The 23,338-nt window shown below is 39.1% G+C and overlaps 1 pseudogene; it reads left to right on the forward strand.

The window, feature by feature from the left end:
• Positions 1–7,202: 7,202 nt before the first annotated feature.
• On the forward strand, positions 7,203–14,615 carry LOC108593424 (olfactory receptor 11H12-like; annotated as a pseudogene).
• The last annotated feature ends 8,723 nt before the right edge of the window (positions 14,616–23,338 follow it).

The raw sequence follows: 23,338 nt of genomic DNA on the forward strand, positions 1-23,338 counted from the left end.
CTGAAAAGCACCACAAGTTTCCAGCATGGCTATTTCAGCCAGTGCAGTGGGTCTCCACACAAAAACTCACACAAATCTGGGTGGCCGTTTGAACTGGCACCTGGAATGCTTGAGAGACAGAGCCACCCATTCAACTGAAAAAAGGGGGCTGACACAGAGAGCCCGGTGATCTGGCTCGGTGGGTCCCACCCCAACAAAGACCAGCAATCTGAAACACTCTGGATTGTGTTTCACAGCAAGTGTAGCTGGACCCAAGATGGCCCAGCTCTGTGGAGGGAAGGGCATCCGCCATTACCGAGGCAGTCCACCACTACAGAGGCAGTCCACCATTACAGAGGTAGACCATCATTACTGAGGCAAACCGCCATTGCTGAGGCAGTTTTAACTACACGTCTATAAACAAAACTGCAAGTAAGTTCAAACAGCAGTGGACACAGCCCACAGCAGCTCAGCAATGCCTCTGCTGGCAGACTGTGACTAGGCTACCTCCTAGCTGGACAGGGCATCTCTGAAAAAAGGCAGAAGCACATCAGGAACGTAGAAATAAAGCCTCAACTTCCTAGGACAGAGAACCTTGGAAAAACAGTGGTTATTAGATCTGCTGCAGCAGACTTAAACATACCTGCCCAGCAGCTCTGAATGAAACAACAGAGCTCAAAGCTCAGCATTTGAGCTCCTATAAGGATCAGACTGTCTCCTCAAGCAGCTCCCTGACCCCATATATCCAAAAAGACACCTCATAAAGGAGAGCTCAAGCTGACACCTGGTGGGTAGCTTTCTGGGATCATGATAACAGAAGAAGAAACTGGCAGAAACCCTTACTGTTCTGCAGCTGCTGCAGGTGATCCCCAGGCAAGCAGTCTGGAGTGAACCTCCAGCAGTCCTACAGCAGAGGGGCCTGACTGTTAGAAGGAAAACTAAGAAACAGAAAGAAATAGCGTCAACATCAACAAAAAGGATGTCCACTCAGAGACCCCATCCAAAAGTCACCAACTACAAAGACCACAGGTAGATAAATCCACAAAGTTGGGAATAAACCAGTACCAAAAAGATGAAAACACCAAAAACCAGAACACCTCTCCTCCTCCAAGGGATCACAACTCCCCATCAGCAAGGGAACAAGGCTAGATGGAGAATGAGTCTGATGAATTGAAAGAAACAGGCTTCAGAAGGTGGGTAATAACAAACTTCTCTGAGCTAAATGAACATGTTCAAACCCAATGTAAAGAAACTAAGAACCTTGGAAAAAGGTTTGATGAAATGCTAATAAGAATAAACAGCTTAGAGAGGAATAAAAATGAATTGATGGAGCTGAAAAACACAACATGAGAACTTCACAAAGCATACACAAGTTTCAATAGCTGAATCGACCAAGCAGAAGAAAGGATATTAGAGATTGAAAATCAACTCAATGAAATAAAATGAGAAGGCAAGAATTGAGAAAAAAGAGTGAAAAGAAATGAACAAAGTCACCAAGAAATATGGGATTATGTGAAAAGACCTAATCTATGTTTGATAGGTGTACCTGAATGTGATGGAGAGAATGAATCCAAGCTGGAAAACACTCTTCAGGATATTATCCAGGAGAACTTCCCCAGGGTAGCCAGAAAAAAGGTCAGGTTACCCACAAAGAGAAGCCCATCAGACTCACAGCAGATCTCTCAGCAGAAACCCTACAAACCAGAAGACAATGGGAGCCAATATTCAAAATCCTTAAAGAAAAGAACTTTCGGGGCCGGGTGCGGTGGCTCATGCCTGTAATCCCAGCACTTTGGGAGGCCGAGGCAGGTGGATCACGAGGTCAAGAGATCAAGACCATCCTGGTCAACATGGTGAAAACCCATCTCTACTAAAAATACAAAAAATTAGCTGGGCATGGTGGTGCGTGCCTGTAATCCCAGCTACTCAGGAGGCTGAGGCAGGAGAATTGCCTGAACCCAGGAGGTGGAGGTTGCAGTGAGCCGAGATTGTGCCATTGCGCTCCAGCCTGGGTAACAAGAGCAAAACTCCGTCTCAAAAAAAAAAGAAAAGAACTTTCAACCTAGAATTTCATAACGAGCCAAACTAAGCTTCATAAGTGAAAGAGAAATAAAATCCTTTATGAACAAGCAACTGCTGAGAGATTTCATCATCATCAGGCCAGTCTTACAAGAGTTCCTGAAAGAAGCACTACACATAGAAAGGAACAACCAGTACCAGCCACTCCAAAACATAGCAAATGATAAACAGCATCAACACAATGAAGAAACTGTGCCAACTAATGGGCAAAACAACCAGCTAGCATCAAAATGACAGGATCAAATACACACATAACAATATTGACCTTAAATATAAATAGGCTAAACACCCCAATAAAATGGTACAGACTGGCAAATTGGATAAAAAGCCAAAACCTATCTGTGTATTGTATCCAGGAAACACATCTCACATGCAAGGACACACATAGGCTCAAAATAAAGGGATGGAGGAGGATTTACCAAGCAAATGGAGAGCAAAAAAAAGGAGTAGTTGCAATCTTAGTCTCTCATAAAATAGACTTTAAACAACGAAGATTAAAAGAGACAATGGAGGGCATTACATAATGGTAAAAGGATCAATGCAACAAGAAGAGCTAATGATCCTAAATATGTATGTACCCAATACAGGAGCACCCAGATACATAAGGCAAGTTCTTAATGACTTACAAAGAGACTTAGACTCCCACACAACAATAGTGGGAGACTTTAACACTCCACTGTCAATATTAGACAGATCAACAACACATAAAATTAACAAGAATAGCCAGGACTTGAACTCAGACCTGAACCAAGCAAACCTAATAGACATTTACAGAACTCTCCATGCCAAATTCACAGAATATACATTCTTCTCAGCACCACATTACACCTATTCTAAAACTGACCACATAATTGGAAGTAAATCACTCCTCAGCAAATACAAAAGAACAGAAATCATAACAAACAGTCTCTCAGACCATAGTGCAATCAAGTTAGAACTCTTGATTAAGAAGCTAACTCAGAACCGCACAGCTTCATGGAAACTGAACAACTGGCTCATGAATGTTGACTGAATAAACAATGAAATGAAGGTAGAAATAAAGATGTTCTTCAAAACCAACAAAAATGAAGATACAACATACTAGAATCTCTAGGACACATTTAAAGCAGTGTCTAGAGGAAAATTTATAGCAATAAATGCCCACATGAGAAGCAAAGAATGATCTAAAATCCACACCCTATCATCAAAATTGAAAGAGTTAGACGAGCAAGATCAAAAAAAAACTCAAAAGCTAGCAGAAGACAAGAAATAACTAAGATCAGAGCAGAACTGAAGGAGATACAGATGCAAAAAAAAAACCCCTTCAAAAAAATCAATAAATCCAGGAGATTGTTTTTCAAAAAGATTAAAAAAATAGACAGACCACTAGTTCAATTAATAAAAAAGTAAAGAGAAGAATCAAACAGATGCAATAAAAAATGATAAAGGGGATATCACCACCAATTCCAAAGAAATACAAACAACCACCGGAGATGACTACAAACAACTCTATGCACATAAACCAGTAAACCTGGAAAAAATTGACAAATTCCTGGACACTTGCACATTCCCAAGCCTAAACAAGGAAGAGGTCAAAACCATGAATAGACCAATAACAAGGGCTAAAGTTGAGGCAGTAATTAATACCCTACCAACCAAAAAAGCCCAGGTCCAGATCGATTCACAGCCCAATTCCACCAGACACACAAAAAGCAGCTGGTACCACTCCTGAAACTATTCCAAACAATGCAAATAGAGGAATCCTTCCCAAATCATTTTATGAAGCCAACATCATCCTGTTACCGAAAACCTGGCAGAGACTCAACAAAAAAAGAAAACTTCAGGTTAATATCCACGATGAATATAGTTGCAAAAATCTTCAATAAAATACTGGCAAACTGATTGCAACATCAAAAGCTTATCCATCACGATCAAGTAGGCCTTATCCCAGGGATGCAAGGCTGGTTCAACTTATGCAAGTCTATAAATGTAATCCACCACATACACAGAACTAAAGACAAAAACCATATGATTATCTCAACAGATGCAGAGGCCTTTGACAAAATTCAACTCCCTTTATGCTAAAAACTCTCAAAAAACTAGGTATTGACGGAACGTATCTCAAAATAATAAAAGCCGTTTATGACAAACCCACAGCCAATATCGTACTGAATGGGCAAAAACTGGAAGCATTCCCTTTGAAATCTGGCACTAGACAAGGATGCCCTCTCTCACCACTCCTATTCAATATAGTTCAAGCCAGAGCAATCAGGCAAGAAAAAGAAATAAAGGGTGTTCAGTTAGGAAAGGAGGAAGTCAAATTGTCTCTAGTTGCAGACAACATGATTGTGTATTTAGAAGACTCCATCATCTCAACCCAAAATCTCCTTAAGATGATAAGCAACTTCAGCAAACTCTCAGGATATAAAATCAATGTGCAGAAATCACAAGCATTCCTATACACCACTAGCAAACTCAAAGAGAGCCAAATCAAGAACAAACTGCCATTCACAATTACTACAAAGAGAATAAAATACCTAGGAATACAACTAACAAAGGATGTACAGGACCTCTTCAAGGAGAACTATAAACCACTGATCAAGAAAATAAGTGAGGACACAAGCAGATGGAAAAACATTCCATGCTCATGGTTAGGAAGAATCGATATCATGAAAATGGCCATACTGCCCAAAGTAATTTACAGATACAGTACTATCCCCATCAAGCTACCATTGATCCTCTTCACAGAACTGGAAAAAACCACCAGAAACTTCATATGGAACCAAAGGAGAGCCCGCATATCCAAGTCAATTCTAAGCAAAAAGAACAAAGCTGGAGGCATCATGCTACCTGACTTCAAACTATATTACAAGGCTACAGTAACCAAAACAGAATGGTACTGGTACCAAAACAGAGATATAGACCAACGGAACAGAACAGAGGCCTTGGAGATAAGGCCACACATCTACAACCATCTGATCTTTCACGAACCTGACAAAAACAAGCAATGGAGAAAGGATTCCCTGTTTAATAGTGTTGGAAAACTGGCTAGCCATGTGCAGAAAGCAGAAACTGGACCCCTTTCTGACACCTTACACTAAAATTAACTTCAGATGGATTAAAGATTTAAACATAAGACCTAACACCATAAAACGCCTGGAAGAAAACCTAGGCAAAACCATTCAGGACATAGGCATATGCAAGGACTTCATGACTAAAACACCAAAAGCAATGGCAACAAAAGCCAAAATAGACAAATGGGATCTAATTAAACTCCAGAGCTTCTGTACAGCAAAAGAAACAATCATTAGAGTGAACCAGCAACCAACAGAATGGGAAAAAATTTTTGCAATCTACCCATCTGACAAAGGCCTAATATCCAGAATCTACAAAGAATTAAAACAGTTTTACAAGAAAAAAACAAACAAACCCATTCAAAAGCGGGCAAAGGATATGAACAGACACCTTTCAAAAGAAGACATTTATGAGGCCAACAAACATATGAAAACATGCTCATCATCACTGGTCATTAGAGAAATGCAAATCAAAACCACATTGAGATATCATCTCATGCCAGTTAGAATGGCGATCATTAAAAAATCTGGAGACAATGGATACTGGAGAGGATGTGGAGAAATAGGAACACTTTTACACTGTTGGGGGGAGTGTAAATTAGTTCACCCACTGTGGAAGACAGTGTGGCAATTCCTCAAGGACCTAGAAAGAGAAATTCCATTTGACCCAGCAATCCCATTATTGGGTATATATCCAAAGGATTATAAATCGTTCTTTTATAAAGACACATACATGCACACATATGTTCATTGCATCACTGTTTACAATAGAAAAGACCTGGAACCAACCCAAATTCCCATTGATGATAGACTGAACAAGGAAAATGTGGCACATATACACCATGGAATACTATGCAGCCATAAAAAAACAATGAGTTTGTATCATTTGTAAGGACACAGATGAATCTGGAAACCATCGTTCTCAGCAAACTGACACAAGAACAGAAAATCAAACGTCACATATTCTCACTCATAAGCCAGTGTTGAACAATGAGAACACATGGACACAGGCACCACACCATGGATCTGTTGGAGGGGAACAGGGGGAGGGACAGCAGGGGCTAGGGAGGTTGGGGAAGGATAACATGGGGAGAAATGCCAGATATAGGTGAGGAGGGGATGGAGGCAGCAAACCACATTGCCATTTAGGTACCTATGCAACAATCCTGCATATGTACCCCAGAACCTGAAGTACAATTTTATATATATATATATAAACAGAATGTAGGAGGAAGGAATTTTACCTATAACAATAAAAGTGTTTAATTTCTGTCATTTACTAGAAATTTTAAATTTTACAAAAAGCATATAAGGAAAATCAATCTCAAAATTTTATGAAAAAAACTTCAAAAAATAGTTTAATGTCTAGATCTCTGCAAACTTTTGTACATAATGACGAAATCAATATGATATTGATTTTACCAATAATCACTATATCAGTTTATGAAATTAAGGTGAAAGATTAATCAAAAACTTAAAGCCTTTGCTTTCTACAGAAGACATTGCAGCATTACAATATTAACATTAAAAGTCAATATTGGTAAGTAACATTAGACAATAACTTAAGCTAACAATAGCAGCAATAGAAACTCAGAGATAATCGCTTTACTGTGATTACTACCAATTTATTTTAAAATATGTGCATTTCTTTTGCATATGTAAATAATGTTAAGTAATATGTTTAGCTGAAATGTAAATGGTCAAAACTTTCTTTACTGAGTCTATTGCACTATAAGCTGGGTTTGCAATAAGAAGCTAACACATTTGTGCCTTCTCAAAGTACTAACTTTGAGTCATATGCTATCCAGAAACTATCATAAATCATTTCTGTCCCAAAATAATGAGCTGACAAAAGGGGTTTAACATTGCCTCATTCTAGTATGATTGCATATTAAGGAGAGATTTAGGAGCTGGCAGAAGTTTGTTTTTGTTCAATCAGCTACCTACTATGCCCAAAACTCATATACCATATAGCCAAGAAAAAGTAAACTACATTATCTTCCTAATTATTCTTTTGAAAAATGACTTCGTGTTCATTGCCTCTTCATTCTTAAAATAGAAACACATTTTGTAAAAGAGTCCTGACTGATAATGCATCTCTTGACCTTCCAGGTCACTGATTGAATGAATGTCTCTAAGCCCATTTCCAGCTTTGCTTTTGTAAATGAATTTATAGTCAAAGTTTTCTCTTGTGAGTGGACAATTCAAATCTTCCTCTTCTGACTCTTCATTACAACATATGCACTGACCATAACAACAAATAGAGCCATTGCTTGTGCCCTGTGGTGTGACTAGCAACTTCACAATCCTATGTTCCTGGGAAATTTTTCCTTTTTAGAGATATGGTATGTCTCTTCTACAGTTCCCAAGATGTTGGTCAACTTCCTTTCAGAGAAAAAACCCATCTCCTTTACTGGATATTTTCTCTAGTTCTTTTTCTTTATTTTTTTTTTTTTAATTTTTATTGGATTTTAGGTTTTGGGGTACATGAGCAGAGCATGCAAGACAGTTGTGTAGGTACACACATGGCAGTGTGCTTTGCTTTTCTTCTCCCCTTCACCCACATTTGGCATTTCTCCCCAGGCTATCCCTCCCCACCTCCCCCTCCCACTGGCCCTCCCCTTTTCCCCACAATAGACCCCAGTGTTTAGTACTCCCCTTTCTGTGTCCATGTGTTCTCATTTTTCATCACCCACCTATGAGTGAGAATATGCGGTGTTTCATTCTCTGTTCTTGTGTCAGTTTGCTGAGGATGATGTTCTCCAGATTCATCCATGTCCCTACAAACGACAGGAACTAATCATTTCAGATTGCTGCATAATATTCCATGGTGTATATGTGCCACATTTTTCCAATCCAGTCTATTATCAATGGGCATTTGGGTTGATTCCAGGTCTTAGCTATTGTAAACAGTGCTGCAATGAACATTCGTGTACATGTGTCCTTATAGTAGAAAGATTTACAGACTTTTGGATATATACCCAGTAATGGGATTGCTGGGTCAAATGGAATTTCTATTTCTAAGGCCTTGAGGAATCGCCACACCGTCTTCCACAATGGTTGAACTAATTTACACTCCCACCAACAGTGTAAAAGTGTTCCTTTTTCTCCACATCCTCTCCAGCATCTGTTGTCTCCAGAATTTTTAATGATCGCCATTCTAACTGGCGTGAGATGGTATCTCAATGTGGTTTTGATTTGCATCTCTCTGATGACCAGTGATGATGAGCATTTTTTCATATGATTGTTGGCCTCATATATGTCTTCTTTCATAAATTATCTGTTCATATCCTTTGCCCACTTTTGAATAGGCTTGTTTGTTTTCTTCCTGTAAATCTGTTTGAGTTCTTTGTAAATTCTGGATATCAGCCCTTTGTCAGATGGGTAGACTGTGAAAATTGTTTCCCATTCTGTTGGTTGACGATCCACTCTAGTGACTGTTTCTTTTGCCGTGCAGAAGCTGTGGAGTTTCATTAGGTCCCATTTGTCTATTTTGGCTTTTGTTGCCAATGCTTTTGGTGTTTTGTTCATGAAGTCCTTGCCTACTCCTATGTCCTGGATGGTTTTGCCTAGATTTCCTTCTAGGGTTTTTATGGTGCCAGGTCTTATGTTTAAGTCTTTAATCCATCTGGAGTTAATTTTAGTGTAAGGTGTCAGGAAGGGGTCCAGTTTCTGCTTTCTGCACATGGCTAGCCAGTTTTCTCAACACCATTTGTTAAACATGGAATCCTTTCCCCATTGCTTGTTTTTGTTGGGTTTATCAAAGATTGTATAGTTGTATGTATGTTGTGTTGCCTCCGGTGCCTCTGTTTTGTTCCATTGGTCTATATCTCTGTTTTGGTACCAGTACCATGCTGTTTTGATTACTGTAGCCTTGTAGTATAGTTTGAAATCCGGTAGTGTGATGCCCCCCCACTGCGTTCTTTTTGCTTAGAATTGACTTGGCTATGCGGGCTCTCTTTTGGTTCCATACGAAGTACATGGTGGTTTTTTCCATTTCTGTGAAGAAAGTCAATGGTAGCTTGATGGGGATAGCGTTGATTCTGTAAATTACTTTGGGCAGTATAGCCATTTTCACGATGTTAATTCTTCCTAACCATGAACATGGAATGTTTCTCCATCTGTTTGTGTCCTCTCTGATTTCGTTGAGCAGTGGTTTGTAGTTCTCCTTGAAGAGGTCCCTTACATTCCTTGTGAGTTGTATTCCAAGCTATTTTATTCTTTTTGTAGCAATTGCGAATGGCAGTTCGCTCTTGATTTGGCTTTCTTTAAGTCTGTTATTGGTGTACAGGAATGCTTGTGATTTTTGCACATTGATTTTATATCCTGAGACTTTGCTGAAGTTGCTTATCAGTTTCAGGAGTTTTGGGGCTGAGGCAATGGGGTCTTCTAGGTATACTATCATGTCGTCTGCAAATAGAGACAATTTGGCTTCCACCTTTCCTATTTGAATACCCTTTATTTCTTTTTCTTGCCTGATTGCTCTGGATAGAACTTCCAGTACTATATTGAATAGGAGTGGTGAAAGAGGGCATCCTTGTCTAGTGCCAGATTTCAAAGGGAATGCTTCCAGTATTTGCCCATTCAGTATGATATTGGCTGTTGGTTTGTCATAAATAGCTTTTATTACTTTGAGATACGTTCCATCGATACCGAGTTTATTGAGGGTTTTTAGCATAAAGGGCTGTTGAATTTTGTCAAATGCCTTCTCTGCATCAATTGAGATAATCATGTGGTTTTTGGTTTTGGTTCTGTTTATGTGGTGAATTACGTTGATAGACTTGCATATGTTGAACCAGCCTTGCATCCCTGGGATGAATCCTACTTGATCATGATGAATAAGTTTTTTGATTTGCTGTTGCAATCAGCTTGCCAATATTTTATTGAAGATTTTTGCATCTATGTTCATCATGGATATTGGCCTGAAGTTTTCTTTTCTCGTTGGGTCTCTGCCGGGTTTTGGTATCAGGATGACGTTGGTCTCATAAAATGATTTGGGAAGGATTCCCTCTTTTTGGATTGTTTGAAATAGTTTTAGAAGGAATGGTACCAGCTCCTCCTTGTGTGTCTGGTAGAATTCGGCTGTGAACCCGTCTGGACGTGGGCTTTTTTTGTGTGGTAGGCTCTTAATTGCTGCCTCAACTTCAGACCTTGTTATTGATCTATTCGTAGTTTCAGCTTCCTCCTGGTTTAGGCTTGGGAGGACACAGGAGTCCAGGAATTTATCCATTTCTTCCAGGTTTACTAGTTTATGCGCATAGAGTTGTTTGTAATATTCTGTGATGATGGTTTGAATTTCTGTGAAATCTGTGGTGATTTCCCCTTTATCATTTTTTATTGCATCTATTTGGTTATTCTCTCTTTTATTTTTAATCAATCTGGCTAGTGGTCTATTTTGTTGATCTTTTCAAAAAACCAGCTCTTGGATTTATTGATTTTTTGAAGGGTTTTTCGTGTCTCAATCTCCTTCAGCTCAGCTCTGATCTTAGTTATTTCTTGTCTTCTGCTGGGTTTTGAGTTTTTTTGATCTTGCTCTTCTAGCTCTTTCAATTTTGACAATAGGGTGTCAATTTTGGATCTCTCCATTCTCCTCATATGGGCACTTATTGCTATATACTTTCCTCTAGAGACTGCTTTAAATGTGTCCCAGAGGTTCTGGCACGTTGTGTCTTCATTCTCATTGGTTTCGAAGAACTTCTTTATTTCTGACTTCATTTCATTGTTTACCCAGTCAACATTCAAGAGCCAGTTGTTCAGTTTCCATGAAGCTGTGTGGTTCTGGGTCAGTTTCTGAATTCTGAGTTCTAACTTGATTGCACTATGGTCTGAGAGGCTGTTTGTTATGATTTCAGTTGTTTTGCATTTGTTGAGCAGTGCTTTACTTCCAATTATGTGGTCAATTTTAGAGTAGGTGTGATGTGGTGCTGAGAAGAATGTGTATTCTGTGGATTTGGGGTGGAGAGTTCTGTAAATGTCTATCAGGTTTGCTTGCTCCAGGTCTGAGTTCAAGCCCTGGATATCCTTGTTGATTTTCTGTCTGGTTGATCTGTCTAGTATTGACAGTGGAGTGTTAAAGTCCCCCACTATTATTGTGTGGGAGTCTAAGTCCTTTTGTAAGTCCTTAAGAACTTGCCTTATGTATCTGGGTGCTCCTGCATTGGGTCCATATATGTTTAGGATCGTTAGCTCTTCTTGTTGTATCGATCCTTTTACCATTATGTAATGGCCTTCTTTGTCTCTTTTGATCTTTGTTGCTTTAAAGTCTATTTTATCAGAGATGAGAATTGCAACTCCTGCTTTTTTTTGCTTTCCATTAGCTTGGTAAATCTTCTCCATCCCTTTATTTTGAGCCTTTGTGTATCCTTGCATGTGAGATGGGTTTCCTGGATACAGCACACTGAAGGGTTTTGGCTTTTTATCCAATTTGCCAGTCTGTGTCTTTTGATTGGTGTATTTAGTCCATTTACATTAGGGTTAATATTGTTATGTGTGAATTTGATACTGCCATTTTGATGATAAGTGGCTGTTTTGCCTGTTAGTTATTGTAGATTCTTCATTATGTTGATGCTCTTTAGCATTCAGTGTGATTTTGGAATGGCTGGTACTGGTTGATCCTTTCTATGTGTAGTGCCTCTTTTAGGAGCTCTTGTAAAGCAGGCCTGGTGGTGACAAAATCTCTGAGTACTTGCTTGTTCGCAAAGGATTTTATTTTTCCTTCGCTTCTGAAGCTCAGTTTGGCTGGATAAGAAATTCTGGGTTGAAAGTTCTTTTCTTTAAGGATGTTGAATATTGGCCCCCACTCTCTTCTGGCTTGTAGTGTTTCTGCCGAGAGATCTGCTGTGAGTCTGATGGGCTTCCCTTTGTGGGTGACCCGACCTTTCTCTCTGGCTTTCCTTAGTATTCTCTCCTTTATTTCAACCCTGTTGAATCTGACGATTATGTGCCTTGGGGTTGCTCTTCTTGCGGAATATCTTTGTGGTGTTCTCTGTATTTCCTGCAATTGAGTGTTGGCCTGTCTTGCTAGGTGGGGGAAGTTTTCCTGGATGATGTCCTGAAGAGTATTTTCCAGCTTGGATTCATTCTCTTTGTCCCCTTCTGGTACACCTATCAAACGTAGGTTAGGTCTTTTCACATAGTCCCACATTTCTTGGAGACTTTGTTCATTCCTTTTTGCGCTTTTTTCTCTGATCTTGGTTTCTCGTTTTATTTCATTGAGTTGGTCTTCGACTTCAGATATTCTTTCTTCTGCTTGGTCAATTCGGCTATTGAAACGTGTTTGCTTCGCAAAGTTCTCGTATTGTGTTTTTCAGCTCCTTTAATTCATTCATATTCCTCTCTAAGTTATTCATTATTGTTATCATTTCCTCGAATCTTTTTTCAAATCTTTTTTCAAGGTTCTTAGTTTCTTTGCATTGATTTAATACATGATCTTTTAGCTCACAAAAGTTTCTCATTATCCATCTTCTGAAGTCTAATTCCATCATTTCGTCACAGTCATTCTCCGTCCAGCTTTGTTTTCTTGCTGGTGAGGAGTTTTGGTCCTTTCTAGGAGGCGAGGTGTTCTGGTTTTGGGTGTTTTCCTCCTTTTTGCGCTGGTTTCTTCCCATCTTTCTGGATTTGTCTGCTGGTCGTCTGCGTAGTTGCTGACTTTTCGTTTGGGTCTCTGAGTGGACACCCAGAATGTTGATGATGAAGTATTTATGTTGCTTGGTTTTCCTTCTACCAGTCTAGCCCCTTCGCTGTACGACTGCTGAGGTCCACTCCAGACCCTGCTTGTCTGGGGTGCACCTCTAGCAGCTGTGGCACAGCGAGGGATGCTACCAGTTTCTGTTTCTGCTATCTTTGTCCCAGGATGATGCCTGCCTAATGTCAGTCTTTTGGATATAGAGGGGTCAGGGAGCTGCTTGAGGAGACAGTTTGTACTTTATAGGGGCTTAATTGCTGAGCTGTGAGCTCTGTTGTTCATTCAGGGCTGTTAGGCTGCTATGTTTGATTCTGCAGCAACAGAGCTCATTAAAAAACCCTTTTTTTTTCTCAAATGCTCTGTGTTGAGGGGTTTGGGCTTTATTTTTGGATGTCCGTTGAGGTCCTGCCCAGCTAGGACGCAGACTAGCCGCTGTTTGGCTGCCGAGGCTCCGCCCTGCTGTTGTGTGATTAGCCCTGTTCCTGCAGGCTCTGCTCTGGTCTCTGCCACGCCCTGCGGCGGAGTCTCTTTGTTGTAGCGGGTTGCCTCGGCAACGGCAGGCTGCGTCAGCAGTGGGCGTGTATCTCAGTAGGGACGGGTTGCCTCGGCAATGGCAGGGTGCGTCAGCAGTGGGCGTGTATCTCAGTAGGGACGGGTTGCCTTGGCAACGGCAGGCTGCTCAGCAGTGGGCGTATATCTCAGTAGGGACAGGTTGCCTAGGCACCGGCTGGCTGCATCAGCAATGGGCGTGTATCTCAGTTGGGGCGGGTTGCCTCGGTAATGGTGGATGCCCCTCCCCCTCGGAGCATCTCGGGCCGTGCGGTTTTGTTCGTCCCACTGGGCCAACCCTAACGCTCTGTCCCTGCGATCCCCTGGCTGGCCCACTGTCCAAGTCTAGCTCAGTCTCAAGTCCAGCCCTCTCACGTCTCCTGTTGCTGGTTCAACGGGGCACCCAGACAAGCACGCCCTGTGGGGAGCGCTGGGTAGGGCCAGCCGCCACCACCCCAGCTGCCGGCTTCGCCAGGCGTAGGTTCTGCCTGGCGTCCCGCGTCTCCTCTTCACTTGGGAATTTCCCCGTTCCGTGGGCAACAAAGATCAGTCTGGAAATGCAGCTCAGACTCACCTTTCCGCGGACACAACGCGAGCTCCAATCCTGGGCTGTTCTCACAGCGTCATCTTGAGTCCTCCTCTTTTTCTTTTTCTCTTGAGTACATCTGAGTGCTCACTTTGACTGTGATGGCCTTTGACTGGTACCTTGCTATCTACCATTCCTCTCACTATCCTAAAATCATAAATGGGTATCTCTGTGCCAAACTGGCCAAAATGTGCTGGGTTTGTGGATTTCTGTGGTTCCTGATCCCCACTGTTCTCATCTCTCAGATGCCCTTCTGTGGTCCAAACATTACTGACTATGTTGTGTGTGACCCAGGGCCAGTATTTGCATTGGCATGTGCCTCTGCCCCCAAAACCCAACTGTTTTACAACACTGTCAGCTCCTTAGTTATTTTAGGTAACTTCCTCTTTATTATCGGATCCCACACTCTTGTCATGATACTTGTGTTGGGTATGCCTTCAAGCACTAGGAAGCACAAGGCCTTCCCTACTGTGGGTCTCATTTGGCTGTGGGATCACTGTTCTATTGCTCTCTTATGGTCATGTATGTGAGCCCAGGACTCGGACATTCTATGGGGATGCTGAAAATTAGAACTTTTTTCTATGCTATGGTGACCCCACTCTTCAATCCCCTCATCTATAGCCTCCAGAATAAAGAGATAAAGGCAGCCCTGAGGAAAGTTCTGGGGAGTTCCAACATAATTTAAGGCATATTAGATTATTTCTCCATGATCAGGTCAGTATAGTCTAACAAAGAGAAATCAGAATTATATAGCTAATTAAATATAAAAATATGGATCTAGTAATATTGACTATATCAGCCTATGAAATTAAACATCTGTTGGGCCCCTTTCAAATTAAAATTGCCAAATTATATAGATATAGATAAATGGAAGCATTTGGTTTCCCTTTGGCACCTAGACTATTAACTGAGTAATATATATATTTGGGTATTTTCTGGATAGTTTTCATCTGATTCATCTGATAAAAATTCTTTATGTTCTATTTGATTTAAATTTATAGTTCTGAGACTGACAAAATTATAACTATGTTATTTTGTTTGGTAGGTTGTAAATAAAAAAAGAAAAATATATTTTCTGATTGTGATTTGGCTTTATTATTTTGGTGACATGGACCTTACCAATAAACGAGCTCTTATAAGCAATTGATCAACATTTTTGTAGAACAATAAAATATTCTACCCTAATGACATCCAAATATTACCTCCTTCTGAGCCCCTTAAAGGCAGATTCTAATTCCATGAATAGTAACATTGGTCAAAATATTCTGAAATGCATTATTCTAAATGCCTAATATTTTTACCTAAAAAAAGGTAGTGCCAAAAATATAATGGGTCAAAATTTATTGGGTTTTAGATAATAGAATATCTCCCCCTAAAAATTGGAGAGGGCAATAATGTACTTGTGGACATAATGCTTAAGTTCAAAAAATAAAATAAAATCAATGCAGTTCATTGTCATTTGTTGACAAAAGAATGTGAAAATAACATGAATGAAAAATTTTAAAGGAAAAAAGCATTTAGAATTCAATTACTCTAATGCATTTTTTGTTTATATGTCTGTTTCATGTGATTTAACTTTGAACTTCCTCCCATTTATTGCAAGTTTTTATAATTATCATTTTTAGAAAGCACAGTATGTGCTTGAATATGCCATGAATTGTGAATGTTTATATGGTCAGATGAACATTGTCCTAGATGAAGGGCCTTCCTTCCAAGAAGCTAAGAGCTGACTAGTAAAGGATTTAAGAAAGGGAATTTTCAAAAGGGATATTAGGAGAAAAATGAATGCCTCTACTACACGAGAATGACTTCCCACAGAATTTGTACCGAGGTATTGTGGGGTAAGGCTACTGACTCCAACACCTTCCTTCCTTCGACCACCTATCTTTTTGTTGAACGTTACAGTTAACCCATTTTTGTTATAAAATAAAATCTTAATAAAGATTTTCCTTAATAATATTTCACAAGCCTAAATTAGGACTCATCATCTAATCCAAAACAGACTGTCCCAGAAAATACAGAATATAAGAATATTATCTGTGTACAACAATTTTCCTTTTAGGTTTTTTGACTTAAAGCAGTTTCTTGGGAAAGGGATAGTTATTCAGTTCAAAAGGTAGGAATGCATTATGAATTTGGGCCTGGACATCCCAGGTAAAACAATTATTTGCTCCTTTGACATAAGTAAATATCAACTTTTTAGTCTTATCAGAACTCTGTCATCTCTCACTTGCATAGCCTGCTGAGGATGTTTCCTGTTTCTATACCCCTTTCCAGGATATATGACTTTTATGTAATCTGAGATCTGATCAGCAAATGGACTCAAGAAGAACAGGTCGTCAAGGCAGGCAATATTTCCACCACAGTTTCAGAACTCCCTACCTTGTGTTACTGCGTTAATACATTTGTGCAGCCACTAGTTTTTCAATGCCTCTTCTTACAATCCCAGATACCTTGACTGGTACACAACCTTTTCTGTCACACTAAATTATTTGACCAAACACTGCATATATACCATATTTTTCTAAAGCCAAACTGTATCCCAAAGGGAGAGAAGGAGAGAGAAAAAATACTATGGGTAGCAGTAAAAATACAGTGTTATCTTTTCCTTAGTACTTAGACTTTCAAAAGAACACAGCAGGTTGATATTTAAAAATAAATGTGTTGGTTAGTAGTTTCCTCAGGGGAAATGAAAATTGTAATTCAAAAATAAAATTGAGACAACTTGTGAATGTGAGGTTTAAAAAAAAAGAAACTGGCTGGGCGCGGTGGCTCAAGCCTGTAATCCCAGCACTTTGGGAGGCCGAGGCGGGTGGATCACGAGGTCAACAGATAGAGACCATCCTGGTCAACATGGTGAAACCCCGTTTCTACTAAAAATTACAAAAAATTAGCTGGGCACGGTGGCACGTGCCTGTAATCCCAGCTACTCAGGAGGCTGAGGAAGGAGAATTGCCTGAACCCAGGGGGCAGAGGTTGCAGCGAGCCGAGATCGCGCCATTGCACTCCAGCCTGGGTAACAAGAGCGAAACTCCGTCTCAAAAAAAAAAAAGAAACTATTTTCTACTTTCAAATACAAGTCATGGTGTTTATTAGATGCCTTTAAATGCTTGTTAAGCTGAGCAAACTTCGAATGTTCCTCAATTACAACTAATTCCCTCACAAAGCAAAATTTATTTGTACAACCAAACATTATGTACAGTCAAGATTACTAGAATACTTACAACGTAAGGTGCAAGTGCGACAATATTATGAGAAAAGAGTGTGTATTCGTTTAACAGGTTTACATATCCAAATTCACCACAACAGGGTTTGCTCTCTTGGCAACTTTGAAAATAATAACAACATTTGAAGCCACCTATTTTGTGTCAGGTAATGCTCCAAGTCTTTTCTATGTATAATTTTATTTCCTACTTATGCAACCTGAAGAGATTGGGTCAGTACTATTGTATGTCTAATTTATGAAGAGTCAAACAGGCAAAAAGGGTAACTTAACCTAGTTGGAGATGGTATATGATCCCAGGCAGGCTAACAATGGAGTCCACACATTTTACTATTGTCGGGGGAAAGGACCAACACTATAGAATGAAATAGATTACATCAAAGCCAAGTCACTAATTGTGTGAGCTTATGCAAATTATTTGATCTTTCTGCCTACATTTGTTTAGACTGTAAAATAGAACTAATGATCATATTTTTGTCAGATAGTGGATTTGATGAATAAATGAGGTAAATCAAGACAGGATCTCATACATAGCATTGATGGAATCTATTTCAGTTAATATTATTAATGTCTTTCATTTGTAGGCTCTTCAGCATTTCCTAAACACTTGTACATAGTTCAGTTCATCCTCACAAATTTGGTCACATAGTTAAGGGAGATATTTCCATACTCATTTTGCAGATGAGATTCAAAGAAATCTAGTATACTGTCCAGGGTCACACATAGTAAGTGGAGGAATCAGTCCTTCTGACTTCAAGTCTAATAAGAATTCTGCTGTACCATACCTTCTACTCTGGGAAATGTGGTTAAGTCCTACATAGCTAACTTCAGAACTGCATGGCCATGCAAGCCAAAGAGCTGGATTTATCCCAGAAAGGAATACTTTAGAGGAGAAACGAGTGCAATAGAAGAACTAAGGGGTTTCTTTTTAGTAGTCTTAAGGTAATAACTACACAAATTATAGAAATATTTATGTAAAATGTATTTCACATAAAAATATGTTATTGAGTGAAAATGGCAGATCATGAAACAATATTATTAAATTGTACACAAACGTGGAGTCATGGATTTATGGGTAATTTAGATTCTTTGTTTCCTCTTTTATGCTAATATCTTTATTTCCTAATTTTTCCATGACAAGTACACATTCTTCACCCAATTTACAAAAGATGTGGAGTTAAGAAAAATTAATATTTTAAAAAAGATGTATAATTTAAAGCAATGCTTTTAGACACACCACTTATGCAAGCTTCCCCTCTACTTTATGTGTAAAGACAGGATAATGCTACTGTCTTTGGTGAGCCTTTAGCATGTATTTATGGAGCTTCTCAAATACTTTTCCATGTGAGGTCACTTTGTGGAGAGGAGTTAATTTGGCACCCTAGTCCTTCTATTTCACTCAGAATCAGCCCTTTCTGCAAAAGAGAGAGTGGTTCTTGGTAGCAAACCCTGGCCTTGTGGTTTTCATACTAGATGCCTGGAACAATGACAACAAAAAAGACAGAGCAAGAGAGACGGGAAGAACATGCCATACAATCCAATGAATCTTCCCAAATAAGAACTTTACCCAGGAAACTTCCATCTACATTTGCCTATCTCTCCCCACAAGCACCCTGCTTACTACTAATACAAGAACCAACTTTAATTAAAAGAGAGTTTTAGTTGTCATGTTTTGGATACCTACCTTTATTTGTCTGTGTTTATTAAAACAACATATTTTAAACCTTTATTGTTTTTGAATTTTTTATGAGCAATCAAACTGGACACTCATCTCTTTTAAAGAACATAATGATTGTTTCTTTTGCTATGCAGAAACTCTTAAGTTTAATTACATCCCATTTGTCTATTTTGGCTTTTGTTGCCATTGCTTTTGGTGTTTTAGTCATGAAGTCCTTGCCTATTAGAGTGAACCAGCAACCAGCAGAATGGGAAAAAAATTTTGCAAGTTACCCATCTGACAAAAGCCTAATATCCAGAATCTACAAAGAACTAAAACAAATATGCAAGAGAAAAAGAAACAACTCCATCAAAAAGTGGGCAAAAGATATGAAGACTTTTCAAAAGAAGACATTTATATGGCCAAGAAACATGAAAAAATGCTCATTATCACTGGTCATTAGAGAAATTCAAATCAAATCCACATTGAGATACTGTCTCCTGCCAGATAGAATGGTGATCATTAAAAAATCTGGAGACAACAGATGCTGGAGAGGATGTGGAGAAACAGGAACACTTTTACACTGCTGGTGGGAGTGTAAATTAGTTCAACCATTGTGGAAGACAGTGTGGCAATTCCTCAAGGACCTAGAAGTAGAAACACCATTTGACTCAGCAATCCCATCACTAGGTATATACCCAAAGGATTATAAATCATTCTATTATAAAGACACATGCACACGTTCATTGTGGCACTGTTTACAATAGCAAAGACTTGGAACCAACCCAAATGCCCATCAAAGATAGACTGGATAAAGAAAATGTGGCACATATACACCATGGAATACTATGCAGCCATAAAAAGGATGTGTTTGTGTCCTTTGTAGGGACATGGATGAATCTGGAAACCATCATTCTCAGCATACTGACACAAGAACAAAAAACCAAACACCAAATGTTCTCACTCATAAGTGGGTGTTGAGCAATGAGAACACATGGACATAGGAAGGGCAATATCACACACTGGGGTCTGTTGGAGGGTTGGGGGCTAGGGGAAGGATAGCAGGGGATGGGGTGGTTGGGGAGGGATAATATTAGGAGAAATACCTAATGTAGCTGATGGGGTGGAGGCAGCAAACCACCATGGCATGTGTATACCTATATAACAACCCTGCACAATCTACACACGTACCCCAGAGCTTAAAGTAAAAAATAAAAATAAAAAATAACATAAGCCATTTATATATCAAAACATATACTATTAATCATCATAATAAAAGCAGAACCATTTTTAAAAGGTAACAACTCAATTATGTCCAAAGAAACAAAGAATCTATAGTTGGAATAAATAATTATTTCTTCTTATTAAGTAATTCAATTACTCCACATTTTACACCATTAAGTGTTAGAAACTCAAGATCTATCCAGGGACTCAAATTTGCTGCACATAGTAGACTTATATTCAGTTGCCTATAATAGAAACTCAAGTAACAGTAATTCATGCAACATAAAGGTTTAGTTTTCTTCTCTCATGGGTGTTTCTAAAGATAATCAGTCCACTGCAGTCCAGAGGTGAGCAGTGCCAAGATGTCATCAGGGACCTAGGCTTTCCTGCCTTTTGACAAATCTTTTGTAGTGTATGTTTCCATCCTTAAGTTCACCTTATTATCTGAAGATGCCATCTGAAGTATCAGACAACAAGAAAGAGGTAAAACCACATTCCATTTATATTTCTAAACATAAGCATGTCAAATGATAACCATCATAAACAAGAGAGACTGCAACATCTAATGTATTAAACTGGGCACATTCTCAAATTGAACAAAATTGAGGTTGCATTAGTCAGGAAGATAATAAAATTGGATATTAAGTATGCAGCTAACAAACTTTGCCACACAGGTATTGGGTATAAAATTAAGAAAATGGACAAAGTGATAGAAGTTTAGAAGTAGCCCCTTTTCTCAAAAGTCTCACTCTAGGAGGTTGATACATCTTTTTTTAATATAATTTAGGATGGCCATTTATTTAAATAACATTTTAGAAATTGGCATTGATAAAAAAGAAAGGTTTTCCAAATGTGAGAGAGAAGGAATTTAACAGAATTGGATCACTGGATCCAGCAGTTTCTAAGCCAGAAATATGCAATGTATTCTATGTAACTTTTCTAATTACACATACCTAAATGACATAAATTGATTTTCTGATTTGTATAGAGTTTACCTTCTAATCTAATGTAGACATTGTTACCTGTGTTACTGAAACACCTTCTCTTATGACTGTATGTATAATATATATTGATAAGAAAGAGAGATTATATGAGTTACAATTAGGTTTTTCTTTTTTTCCACATATAGATTTTTAATAGCATAAAACAAAAATTTTTTTATTTATACAGTATGGCTTATTAATTATCCATTGTAAAAGTTACAACAGCAACTAAGGCATTTGCCTCATTCCACATGATGTATGATAATGTTATTGCAGCCCAAAATACTGATATTTCTCTATTATTCCTTTAAATTTCCATTCTTTTTTATTTAAAATGGGACACAAATTACAGTTTTTGTGTTTTACTAGCCAGTGTACAGTTGGAACTCATGACTCAGTCTAGAATTCCTACAACACTGTAAGATCAAGAGTTCTCAACAAGAGTTGGACACATAAAAGTAAAGCCTTTGTAATATGCCAAAATTTGCTGAATTGCACACTTAAAATGGATCAATTTTGAGGTATACAAATTTTATATCAATAAAGTTACTTTTGTTTTTTTTTTTAACAAGGAAAGGTTTAATTGATTTACACTTCAGCATGGCTGGGGAGGCCTCAAGGAACTTACAGTCATGATGGAAGGCAAAGGAGAAGCAAGGCACCTTCTTCACAGGGTGTCAGGAAGAAGAATGAATACAGGTGGAACTGCCACACACTTTAAAGCCATCAGATCTCGTGAGAACTAACTATCATGAGAACAGCTTGGGGAAAGCCACCCCCCATGATTCAATTGCCTCCACCTTGTCTCTCCCTTGACACGTGGAAATTATTGTGATTATAGGGATTACAATTCAAGATGAGATTTTGGTTGGAGACACAGCCAAACCATATCAAGACCATTTTAATTGCAGTAACTATTTTAGTAATCTTATCCTCCCAGTAATCTTGTGCTGCATATACACAAGGGTTGTGGGTTGAGACACCTCTTAAGCAAATCTTTATACCCAAATGAACAGCAAAAGAGACAGATTTGGTGTATAGATAAAACCCAGACCTGGCTTTGATTTTTTGACTTATTTCCCAGAAGTTTCCCAATGGTCGGTGTCCTCTGGAAAATAAGATCCGACCATTCAGATAAAAATCCAACTTTCCTCTTCTCCCTTCTATGCTGCACTCCCAACTTAAGTGGGAAGGTCAAGTTTCCGTCAGCAGGACTGAGTCCCTCTTCAATTGTACTGCTATAAAGGGAGGTAAAAATGATAGAGATTGTGGGCCTCTCTAATTGTGAGAGAAAAAAAAACTCTCCTGAAAAATGGAGCTGGAACTCGTTCTTTCAGAGAGTAGGAGGATATGATACAAAATTAGTGAAAACTGAAATCCCCAAACCAAACTGAAAAAAGAGAAATCATGAAATAGAAAAGGTAGTTGGGAGGGGAAAGGAAGAGAATGTAATGCAATTTGGGGAGCTGTTAAGGGGTTAACAAAGCACTCTCCTCCTTCCCTAGAAATTCCCACCTGACAGTTAATAACAAAGGAGTTACACCTGTGTGTGACAGAGGCTAGCCAGTGGCCACTGAGGAGGAAAGAGTCACAGAAAAAACAGTTTTACTCTTGCTCCAGGATAAGTTGAGAAAAAATCCTTCCTGAGAAATTTCAACCCTATCTCCGCTGACTTCCATTTTCTCTGCTCAGAGATAAACAGCTGCCAGGTAAGCCTTGTGAACAAGGTGGAAGAGCAAGTTAAGTAGAAACTGACAGGGCAGAAAGCAGAAATGAAGAATCTCTCCCACAGAAAGACCCTGCCCCTCTCCAGGGGAAGCCAGAGGCCTGAAGCCTGGCAGGGATTGGTGGCATATAAGAGGAATCTGTGTGTTAAGCCTTGCCACACTTTAATCAAATGAGGAGCTGTCGTTTGTGGATAATGTAAGTATGCCTTAGGTAATATTATCAAAGTTGATTTCCTGAAAGCAAAGGACCATTGCATAGCTCAGAATTCTATATTCCTAGGATCTCTCCCGTAAGACCATTGTGTCTCCTTGGTCTGAGATCTATACCAGCCTCTGAAATCTCCCTAGATACTGGAATAGAGAGGGAAGCCCAGGAACAACAGGGCATGCTATTTGACACATTCAGGCAGAGCTCAAGAAGCACACTTTCAAAAAAGTGAGGAAATAGCCATGGAAATAATAGAGCACCAATTGTATTGAATGATATCCACAATGAGGTGGATAGCTTTGCAAGGCTGAATCATCTAGATGATTCATTCCCAGGACCTTCTTCTCAGGCCTCCTCTGAACTTTTCACTGAAATCTGAAGCATGT

The sequence above is a fragment of the Callithrix jacchus genome, chromosome 8 (assembly GCF_049354715.1).
Source record: "Callithrix jacchus isolate 240 chromosome 8, calJac240_pri, whole genome shotgun sequence".
In the NCBI taxonomy this organism is placed as follows: Eukaryota; Metazoa; Chordata; class Mammalia; order Primates; family Cebidae; genus Callithrix; species Callithrix jacchus.